Raw genomic sequence first — 11746 nt, forward strand, 5'->3', positions numbered from 1 at the left:
ACATTCTTAGCTGCAATCCTCGCACTCCTGCGCGAAGCTGATTCCAAACTTCTCTGTTGTTTACAAAACTCCCGGCGCAAGAACACGGGAGAAGTAGGCTCTGGGCTTGTTTGACATACTTCTGGGAGACAACTTTCTTGCAGGTGCAAGGTTCCCAGATCTGCCTGGGAAAGATCTGGCTGAGAAGAATCCAGTTCAGACTGGGAAGGTAAAAAACCCAAGTTTTCATCTTCATCAGGAATTACAATGTCCTGAGCAGGACTACAAGGCCCATGGGTCATCACAGTGGTTATCTCTTCTAATAGTAGTAGCAACAGTATTATGGGCTCCAAATATGCCAGAGAGGCCTCCTCTTGGTCCCGCCTCCGTCTTTAGTGCCATTGGTGGGGATTCTCAGTGGTGGCCCCCAGATCTGGAATGCCCTCCCCAGGGAACTTAGACAAGCCTACAACACTATAGAAAAGAATTAAAAACTTGGTTTTTCCAGCAGGCATTTGATAACATTTAAACAGTAACCAGAACTGATTGTCAATCACTTAGCGCTTTATATCTACGTTCTTAGCGCTTTATATCTACATAGCTGGGCTGCTGTATTGATTACATGGATCTTTTAATTGATTCTATTTTAATAGAGGTTGTTTTATCCAATATTTAAACCTGGTTTATGTAATGTTATTATTGTTTTCTTGTTGATGTATTTTTATGTATTATGTATTTTATGTATGGCATTTTTGTGTGCTATTTTGTAAGCTGCTCCAAGTCCCTGTGGGAGATGGTGGTGGGGTATAAATAAAGTGTTGTTATTATTATTATTATTATTATTATTATTATTATTATTATTATTATTATTATCATCATCATCATCATCATCATCATCATTATTATTGGCACAAAGACACAGTATGACACAGCAAACAAGATATATATGCTGGATTTCATATCACATCACAAAATCACAAATCGAACACTTCCCAAGTGTTTAGGACTGTGTGATGTATTTTTGGATGACGCGTGCAGATCCCAGTAAGGTGGCCTTTTGCAGTTGACAGATCATACTTTTGTCAATGTTTATTGTTTCCAAATACCGCCTGAGATCTTTTGGCACGGTACCCAGTGTGCCAATTACCATAGGGACCACCTGTACTGGTTTATGCCAGAGCCTTTGCAGTTCGATCTTGAGGACTTGATAACGGTTGAATTTTTCTTGTTGTTTTTCATCAATTTGACTGTCACCTAGTATAGCAACATCAATAATCCAAACTGTTTTCCTTTTCCACAACTGTGAGGTCTGGTGTATTGTGTTTCAGAACTTTGTCAGTCTGGATTCGAAAGTCCCACAATATTTTTGCGTGTTCATTTTCCAAAACTTTGCAGGTTTGTGATCCCACCAGTTCTTTACTGCTGGCAGATGGTACTTGTGACATAAATTCCAATGAATCATTTGGGCCACAGAGTTGTGCTTCTGTTTGTAGTCCGTCTGTGTGATTTTCTTACAGCAGCTGAGGATATGATAGATGGTTTCATCAGCTTCCTTACACTGTCTGCATTTTGGGTCATCAGCTGATTTTTCAATCTTAGCCTTAATTGCATTTGTTCTGATGGCTTGCTCCTAGGCTGCAAGAATCAGGCCTTCTGTCTCCTTCTTCAGTGTCCCATTCGAGAGCCATCCTTGGTATTATTATTATTACTGTTTTTATTTATTTGTTTATTTATTGTTGTTGTAGTAGTAGTAATAGGGATTGCCAGGAATGATTACAGGTTCTATTGGGATTTTCCAGTTCTGGTACAAGGTACGCTGGGCTCCTCCCTAGATATTATACACTTGATGCTTAGGCACACTTTGCCTTGCTCTATTTGCTGTGGTGCCAGCAAAGATCACAACTAGGCTAGACCTGCTTGGGAAGACCAATTTACATATTAAATACATAATTATGATTAACCCTGCCAAACTGTGGAGATCTGCTTGTATCATCTGAAAAACAATTCTTTTTTTCCCTATTTATATTTTCATTATTTATATATTCACCCAATCAGTTACCAAGTGTACAGTTACTGCCATGGAAAGCTAAGAGGGCCCCGCAAATAGAAAATTAGACAAACACATAATCATTTCTCTTTATAAAACATAATCCTGCTTTTAAGATTTCGTCAGGCGTGATGTTACAAAAAAAGAGGAGGCAGGAAAGCGGATATTTATAATTTCTTTAGCTTGAATTGGTAAGTGGGGTCTGCTGAAAACAGATCGAATGTCAATTAGCAGCTGATAGCTGGAGTAGTTGAAGAGCCAAATTGTTTGTTAATCTCTCAGTAAGTAGTGACTGGTGGATTCCATTTTAGTGATTCAGTTACGGAAAGTTTAAAGTCACTGTCTAGTGCAGGGATTCCTAAACTTTTTCCACTTGCAATCCTTTATTGACTTAAACTGATTATTCTAGAGCACTGCTTCTTTAACTGTGGATTCCAACAGCAGATAACACCCCCTTAGCTCAATGTTGGGGTCATAAAAATGGCAACAATAAAAGGTTTCTGAATGCCATTTAGTGGCTGTTTTAGGCATTTACTAGAATTTGTTAGCTGCAACGTGCAATATTTACAGTGGACTCAAAAGAAAATGCTTCAGCTGTACTTCATAAAAAGGAAAATCCACCTGTTTTGCAAGCCATGCAAATGGTGATCTATTATCCGAAAATGTCTGATTTTATATCAATGTATATACCTATATTCCTGGGGTTGTGTAAAAATTTCATTGTCAGAAAGGGAGCACGAGTGGAAAAAGTTTAACAGGCCTTGGTCTAGAATATTAACCTATGTATTTATTCACTGAATTTCTATACTGCTCTCTCTCTCACCCCGAGGGGGACTCGGAGTGGACTTTGAAGGAGAAAGTTAAGTACCTTGGATAGCTCCTTTGAAATTCAGCTAAATTATTTTTCCCACTCACAGAGGAGCTACTAGTAACAATTTCTGTGATTTTTGTCAGTGGATTTGGACTTGCAGCCTGTAAGTCGATCCAGTGTCCCTTCATGTACAATCTTGTAAAAATAAGGTAATAAGCATTAAAAATAATCTTAATGAGGTGCTGTCAAATAATTTCCATTTATGGTGATCTTATGAAGCAGTGTTTTCTAAGTTACCTTATTGTAAATCATCTTATCTATCTCATAATGCATGCACGTGTCCTGATTTCTCTTCCAATTGGCAGGTACTGCAATCAATCCTTTCCTAATTGTTCAGAGCAAATAAAATCCATGTTTTCATGTGTCTCTAGTGATTATGAAGAATTCATTGTTGTCCCTCAAACTCTCTTGTTGTACTTAATCATGCCACCTTCTTGTATACATAGCATCACATTTTTTAACACGAAAAAGCCATGATGCTGTTGATTAGTAATTAAAGAAATCTGAACCAACACTCAGGTGCCCATAGGAATGCAAATGAAGGCCTGTGTGTTAGCTCAGACAGAGGTTAGAGTGTGTAATTTATTTATGAGTTAATGAATTAATGCATGAGAATCTGGAGGTGGTTAGGGGATCAAGGTTTCCTACTATATAATCTTTGCTTGGGAAAATGTATAGTGCAGTGGTTTGTTAGACTGCATCCAGCTGGTGATTAAAACACTCTGACTGGAGCCAGATTGGTTTGCTTATTTTTGCTATGTGCACCTTTGAGCCAAATGTGAGGAGCCTCTGTGAGCTTGTCATAATGTATCTATTTGAGGGAAGTCATGGGATCTTTTGAAAACACTTTCAGAATTACCCCAAATAAACTTTCTCCTTGTGTCCGTTGTTTGTTACCTTATTCAGTTGCTTTGAAATCAAAGCACAATGCAAGACTTAAGCTCATAAAAACTATATATGTGCTGTAATGTTTTTAACTTCAGTGCTGACATATTTCTATGAACCAGAAGAATGTGTGTATGTAGAAGGCAAGAATATAGAAATAGAGAGGAGAGTATTTATCCCCCAATAAGACACCCCTACCAAAAAAAAATTGATCCTTATATTTATAGCATACTAGAACGTAACCCTTTGAAAATCATGTGCATCCAGAATTCTCATATTTTCTCTGTTTAAGTTAAACTACATTTCTATATATTTACCTGATATTTTAAATCAATACAATCCAAGACATTTTGGGGGTGGAAGGAAAAAATCTTATTGGGGATAATGAGTGTGTTCCTTCCCACTCAGTTACATCCCTCCTGGTAGGAGGGTATGCAAGAATTTTACTTGGTAGATCAGTCCCAATTTCATCTGCTTCATATACATTTTCTATCTAGATATTTTAGGACTGTTACTCCCATTCGTAATAGCTGGCAAAGAATGCTGGGAAATTCCATCAAAAATCACCAAATATGTTTCAGATATGGTGCCTTCCTCAATAACCTAGGACCTCTTCATGCTGGCTTCAGTGGCAGCAATTTCGTTTTTCAAGTTCAGCCACGGAGACCAGCGGCTCCCTTCATATCTATTACAAGTACTTTCAGGGTGGCTCCATGGCTGAACTGGAAAAAATCCTTGCTGCCACTGAAAAGAGGGGGGCTCTTTCTCACCGGAGGTGAGGGGGCAACATCCCTCTGGGGCTCCTCCCTGTCTCTCCTTTCTTCCCCCATGTGATGAGGGGAAATCACAACAGAGTGGGGCGTGAGACTGTTGTGACTCAGCTGGAGCCTCAGAGTGACTCTAATGGGGATTATGGGATTCAGGTTCAAGATGATGAGATTCAGGTTCAAGATTAGTCTGATGGGAATTCAGGTTCAGAGTGTTCCTGCTGTGGCAGATGAGGAGCAGGGAGGCTTTCCCACAGCAGGAATGATGTTGATGATTCTGAAGATGATACTGAAGCTAGCCAGGTGCAAAGGGAGGATATCTCCCAGTTTGATAGCATGCAGACAGACGCTAATGCTAATGAGCTGTCTGGCCTTGATGAAACAGAATCTTTGGATCAAGCCGGCCGTTTGGAATTCAGGATTCACAGGAGTGTTAGAATAGCAAACAAGAGGGAGGTCAGAGGCCAAAGAAATGTGTTCATGCTGTTCAAAGGGTATTAAAAGAGTGTGCTGAGAGAGGACCTTTGTCAAAATAACTTCTCATTTGAGTCAAGAAGTCAGCTCTTGCTTTCCTGGATTATCTTGCAGCCTTGGTGTATTCATGTTCATGGGACTTTGTCATGCATTAATGGAACCTTGTTTTATGCCTAACATTTTCTTGGATTATTCTTTATAGCCTTGTTTTGCAACAATCTTTTGGAACTTTACTCTTGCTTTTTAATAACTATTATTTCCCTATTTCCTAATAAACTACAAAAGACTTCAACCTGTGTACAGCCTGGTGTATTTAGCAAGGTGAAGCTAACCTGAGGTGTGACAAGGCAACAGATTACTATGCCCCTTGTTCGGGCACTGCCAGGATGAGGTGAAACAGCCTAATTCCAGTGGCATGTGTGAAGAGGTCCCAAGTGATATCTTCATTTCATTTTCTCATATGTCTATAAAAAGATATGTACAATTAAACCTCTAGTTTTTATCAAATATGAGAACCCAAAATTATGACTAATGAAATGTGGAACATACAGCAAACTGCATTGCCTTTTTCATTTTGCCCTGTAATCCAGATGCGGTTGGTGGGGATGAGAGACAGGGTTTTTTGGGTGGTGGCTCCATGGCTGTGGAACACCTTGCCAAGGGAGATTAGGGAAGCCTCCTCACTTATGTCTTTTAGGAAGCAGCTGAAGACCTGGATGTGGGACCAACCCTTTGGCCCGTCCTAGGATATGGATTGATATGACCCGATGGATTCTTTGGATTAATATGAAGTTGAACACAGACTTGCTCTGACTTTTGGCTCAGTTCTACTGCCCCTGCTATAACGGTCACACGGTTTTTATTGTATTAATTGGATTTGGATATAAGCTTTTAATTGTGTTTTACAACTGTTTGGCTTTACTACATTTTGTATTATATGTGGCATCTAATTCTGCCATTGTGTAAAACTGCTCTGAGCCCCCCTGGGGAGAAGAGCGATATATAAATAAAATAAATAAATAATAAGTCTGCTCTTGTTTGAGGGATCTAATAGGTTTTCAGTGTTTCCCTGATCAGTGAATCAGCTATAGGGCATTAGGAATTATAATTGCAATGTCTCTTGATGTTATCCTAGTTTATATCTTGAAAATAACAGCTACAAGAACTTCATTTTCACCAGATGGCTCTGACTATCTCCACTCCCTTTCCTTCCAAATGATATGTTTTGCTGGAGAAAAGGTGATTAGGAGCAAGCAGCAGATTCTTTCCCTACCTCTGGATTTATACATAAACAAATATGAGGAATTTAAAATGCATATTCTAAAAATTAGTCACAAACAATCTTTACTCAGTGGGGATAAAGGGTACATTATGTACAAAATGAGTGAATTGAGGAAATGTGTTAAAAGTGTGTACAGAGGTATCTTACACAAGGCATTTCCATATGAAATACACCCACACAACCTGATAGGAAATAAAACTCGCAAGACAACGCATGTAACATTTGAGATACACAATTAAACAAAGACTGAGAGAAAGCAAAGACTAGTTTTTCTCTAAGTTCCATTAAAATCAAGATAGCGATAGACCATACTCTGCTAGCCCAACTCATAATTAGTTCATTTTTCCTGAATATTAAGGTAAGCTTATACATTTCTATTTACTCCACTACCTTATTTTATAATTATTTTAGTTAGTTAAGGTAAAGTGTTTTAGGAATGCATAAAAATGAAATATATACAAAGGATAATTGTGTATATCTCATTTCATTTACCCAGCAGAAATTATGTTCAAATTGTTTGTACTGTTTGTTGTGAGGAGTAAGTCAGTTTTATTTTAATTTATTTTTTAAAAGAAGAAGAACTATTGTAGTAGAGTTTAGACAAACTGATACCATTCTATTGGACGAACTTTTGAATGCTAATGAAGTTTCAAGAATATCATTTGACTCAAGACATCTTTTAATCTAAATATATTCCTAACTAATATAATATTTTGGTATTAAAATAGCATCCAGAGTCATGTACTACCACATTATATCATTAAGCAAAACTTGTTGTACGTGTTAATTAAATCCTTGGAAATGTTAACAGCAGACATTTTTAGTGTCAGCAAACTATGAACATGGCTAATTAAAATCTTTTATGCAACTCCTTCATGTAATTTTCCTCATGTGCATATTAAAGTTTTCAGATTACTAGCTTGGAGTAAAAAGGCAGTTTTGGTAAGGAAATAAAGTAAAATACAGGCATCCAGTTAATACTTGCACATGCATTGCGTGCAACAATCGACCATTGGATAAATACCAAGTGCATGATGAATGAAATATTAGAAGAGGAAAAAGAGATTGCAGAGATACAGAATGAATACTTGTCATCTTTCTTTACTGTTGAATATATAAGGTACACATGCAGTCCCCAAGTTATGAACAAGATAGATTCTGTAGGGTTTATTCTAAAGCTGAATTTGTTTGTAAGTGGGAACAGGTACATTTTAAAGTGTAACTCCAACCAAATATATAAATATTTTAGTTTTGGATAGTATAGGAAAGGGTTAACATCCCCGTGGTGTTTGTTTTGCTGTCTGTGACCTGTTCATAAGATTTCACCTCACTTTCTGTCCCTGTGAAAATTGGATTTTGAAAAAAAATTGGCTGGTTGTGGAAATAAGGATTGGTGATAGAGCTTCAGTTGAGACATCTTTTCCCCATGATAACTCTTTATTTATTATTTATTTATTGCATTTACACCCTTTTCACCCCGAAGTGGACTCAAAGTGGCTCACAACAAAGGCACAATTCGATGCCATAAATACATATATAGAATAAAAAAAAAACATACTCTTTAAAATCACATAATTAAAACATATCAAACTTAAAACAATAACTTAAAATCACACCATCCAAAAGCATATTCCAGAAGCCATTCTGGTTGTCACTTGCATTATTCATTATTGCACTGAGATATCATTATTGTACTAGGAATCGTTGTCCAAAGGCATGGTCCCAAAGCCATGTCTTCACTTTCTTCCTGAAGGCCAGGAGGGAGGGGGCTGATCTAATTTCCCTGGGGAGGGAGTTCCATAGCCGAGGGCCACAACCGAGAAGGCCCTGTCATGCCTGCGATGGGAGTGGGATCAAGAGCAGGACCTCCTCAGATGATCTTAACCTCTGAGATGGTTCATAGAGGGAGATACATTCAGACAGGTAAGCTGGGCTGAAACCGTTTCAGGAGTGAATTTCCCTTCTGAGGGTTAGATTTCTCTCACTTCCTGTTGTCTCACCTCCGTTCTTATCTATGAGTCATTTGTAAATCAGATGTTTGTAACATGGAAATGTCTGTAACTTACATACTGGAACTAATGTATTCAGGAGGGAAAGATGCAGAGTTAAGAAACATAATAATAATAATAATAATAATAATAATAATAATTATTATTATTATTATTATTATTATTATTATTATTATTATTATTATTATAATATTTTTGTACCCCGCCCCATCTCCCCAAGGGGACTCGGGGTGGGTTACATGGGGCCAAGCCCAGGCAAAACAAACATAAAACACAACAATAAAAACAAATCAATCAACAATGAAGCAAGTCATAAAACCAATAAAATCATATAAAACTAACATGCTTGATAAAATCCTGGGCTGGCTCCTAAAAAGAACTGGGTCATAAAAGTGCTAGTAGTATCAGATACAATCGGGGGGAGGACAATACAAAACCATTATGCCATTAAAGTGCTGGGGAAGGCATAAACAAAGGAGACTATGGCCGGCTAAAGGAATAAAGTGCGATAAAAATAAAAAAATGGGCAACTGGTCAATCCTTTGCTATGGAAGTCACTCGCCAAGGGCCTGTTGGAAGAGCCAGGTTTTCAGAATTGAGAAGGGAGAAATTCTAGCTTTATTTACAAATTAGAAACAAATTACTCTTTCAATATAGTCTCAATCAGAGTGTTATTAATAAACTCAAATGTGAAAAGGTTGATCTTTTCAACTAAAATATATATCACATCCTTATGATTACCTTCTGTACTTTACCAGGAAATGAAATGGTGAAAGACTGGAAAGTCTTTCTTACTATAGAAAATTCCAGACAGATTGTCATATAGAAGTAGCAAAGTAGGCCATCCCCAGGTATCTTCTTTTAAATCTTTCCTTCTCTGTAATTATTTGAAGGACAAAGAATTCAAGGGTAGTAGAGAATATTAGCTTCAGTACACTGTTACATTGCCATTTCAGAAGTATGAAAAAATCACAGAGAATCCAAACCATAGTGAGTTTGTAACAACCAAGGGAGACATTGTGTACCTTCAAATAATTTCCGATTTATAGAAACCTAAGATGAACCCATCACGGGTTTCTTGGTAGGATTGTTCAGAAGGGATCTTGCTTTGTCTTCCTCTGAGTTTGAGAGAGTGTGACTTGCCCTCAGCTCCAGATTTACAATTGTGCATTAGTGTGTTTAAGCATAGAACCATGTTGGCTTGGGGGGGGGGGGGGCATCTTCCTGCCAAAAAAATATTTTTACATTGGATTTTGCTTTTGTGGTGCAATTCTAAATGTGAAGGTGTTCTGTTTCGGAATAGACGTAATGATACAATTGATAGTCTATGCTGCCACAAAGCAGGCGGTGGAGCCTACCGGGCCAACCTCCTTCAGGGCTCAAGGAAGGGGCCTCATAACTTAACTAGCACAGCGCCTCATTTGTTCTAATTCCAGTACTGCTTGCCCAAGATAGGTTTCCATAGCTGAGAAAGGTTTTAAACCCTGAACTCCATAGTCATATTTCAATGTTCAAACCACTACACCATGGTGGCTCATCAAGGTAGACATAGTGTATCAAGGTCTGGAACATTGATTTGCTGCTGTTGCTGTTTAAAACTTGTTAGCATTCGCCATTAATCTAGAAACACTGATGTTTTACTCATATGAATTAACACAATACTACAACATTACTATTTCTTTTTATAAAGAATAAAATTAGCTAAAGCATTTTAGAAGTAGCAAGTCAATATTACCCATTCTATTAAAAGTGGATAAGTTTTTCAATACCATACACGAATGTATTTTGGCATGTTTTTCCTATTGGTTCAATCTGTTTTGTTTCAGATAATTTTGTTTATATTTGTGAAAATTCCTGTATAAACTGTTAAAAGAAATGGAAAGGTGTGCATGTGTGTGTACACGGAAATTTAGCTAATCCAGCCACTGAAAAGATAGGTGACAAATGTGTCTCACTGTGATTACACAATCACTAGACCAAACCACATTTTATAATGTGATTAAAAGTTCATTTTAAGAAAGAGTCCAGTAGTGATGCTCAAATTTTATATTTTTCTAATCCTCTAAGAAAGGATTAACACTATTTGTTTAAAGTCTTACTCTTTTCTGTTTTCCTTTATCCCAAGACCAAATACCATTTGATGATTACAAAAGTTATTTTGTTTCCTACTACAGATCAAACCAATGTAATCTTTTTGCACATTACAATATTGTTAATCTATTTGGATACTGTCTTGCATATGTATTTGATTGTTACTATATACTCACCAGATGTATTAATTAATTATTTTCAGTGAGTCTGTTTTGCAGAAACTTTGTTTTTTACTGACAGAAGCATAATTGACTAGAAAGTTGTCATGTGCAAAACTCCACCAGCTCACAAATATGGTGTTATGTCACACCCCAAGGCTACAGGAGCACCCTGAAAATCAGACAGAAGCCAGTATCACACACAAGCAGTTTATTAAGGTATATGTGTGTGTGTGTGTGTGTGTGTGTGTGTGTGTGTGTGCAGTTAGCATAAAAAGTCAGTATAAGAAATAGTTCTTAAGGTAGAGTTTTTATCAGTTCAAAACAAGATCAGCAATGTCCCAATTGTAATCCACCAGCGAAATTTGTTAGTTCCACCAAGAAACCAAAGTTAGTCCAATAACCAGGAACAGGAACAAAACGCTGCAAATCTGCAACTGTAATCCACTCAGAGAGTCCCGTTCCAAGAGCAGGAATAACACAATAAAAGAGGCAAGGTCCACACAAGAGACACTGGTGCAGCACGGCTCAGCTAGGAAAGTCTTTACTCAGGAACAAGAGAAGCAAGGTCTACTCAGAAGTCACGGGTGCGGTGCAATTTGCCTGGAACTGGAAACCCATCACGGATATAAGGCTGGAAACACAAGGCTAGGAGCTGGATACTGGACCCTCTTCCGAGGAAAGTAAAGTTGACACCGCAAAAAGGAACACAAAGAGGAACACCTGTAAGGAGATCCCAAGGTTGCAAGATTAAGGGAGTACAGAACCCACAAAACTTCTCATGGGAAAGTTAGCCATTATCAAGTCTGAGAGCTAACCTTTTACTTCTTCTCACACCCTCTCTCCTGCTCCTATCTCTTGTAAAAGCCTCCCTCCAATTAAAAGGCCCATCTTTGCCCAAATCAACACTATCTGGTGTAGGCAAGATTGACAAGGCCTCGGAATGCTCTCCAATTAGCGGGTCCTCTGGCGCAACAACATCTGGCAGCTGCAAGGCCAAGGGGCCTCGTTCCGGGTCTGGAATGTCTCCTAGATCCGTAGTATAATCTGTTTCCAAATCCATCTTCTGATGAAATATAGGCTGTGATGGCTGAGCTATAACATGTTAGCATGCAGAATGCATCTTGGTGTCTTCTCAGAAAGAGGTTTTGCTCCAATGGCATGGTTAACATGACAGCTGGTG

The sequence above is a fragment of the Anolis carolinensis genome, chromosome 5 (assembly GCF_035594765.1).
Source record: "Anolis carolinensis isolate JA03-04 chromosome 5, rAnoCar3.1.pri, whole genome shotgun sequence".
In the NCBI taxonomy this organism is placed as follows: domain Eukaryota; kingdom Metazoa; phylum Chordata; class Lepidosauria; order Squamata; family Dactyloidae; genus Anolis; species Anolis carolinensis.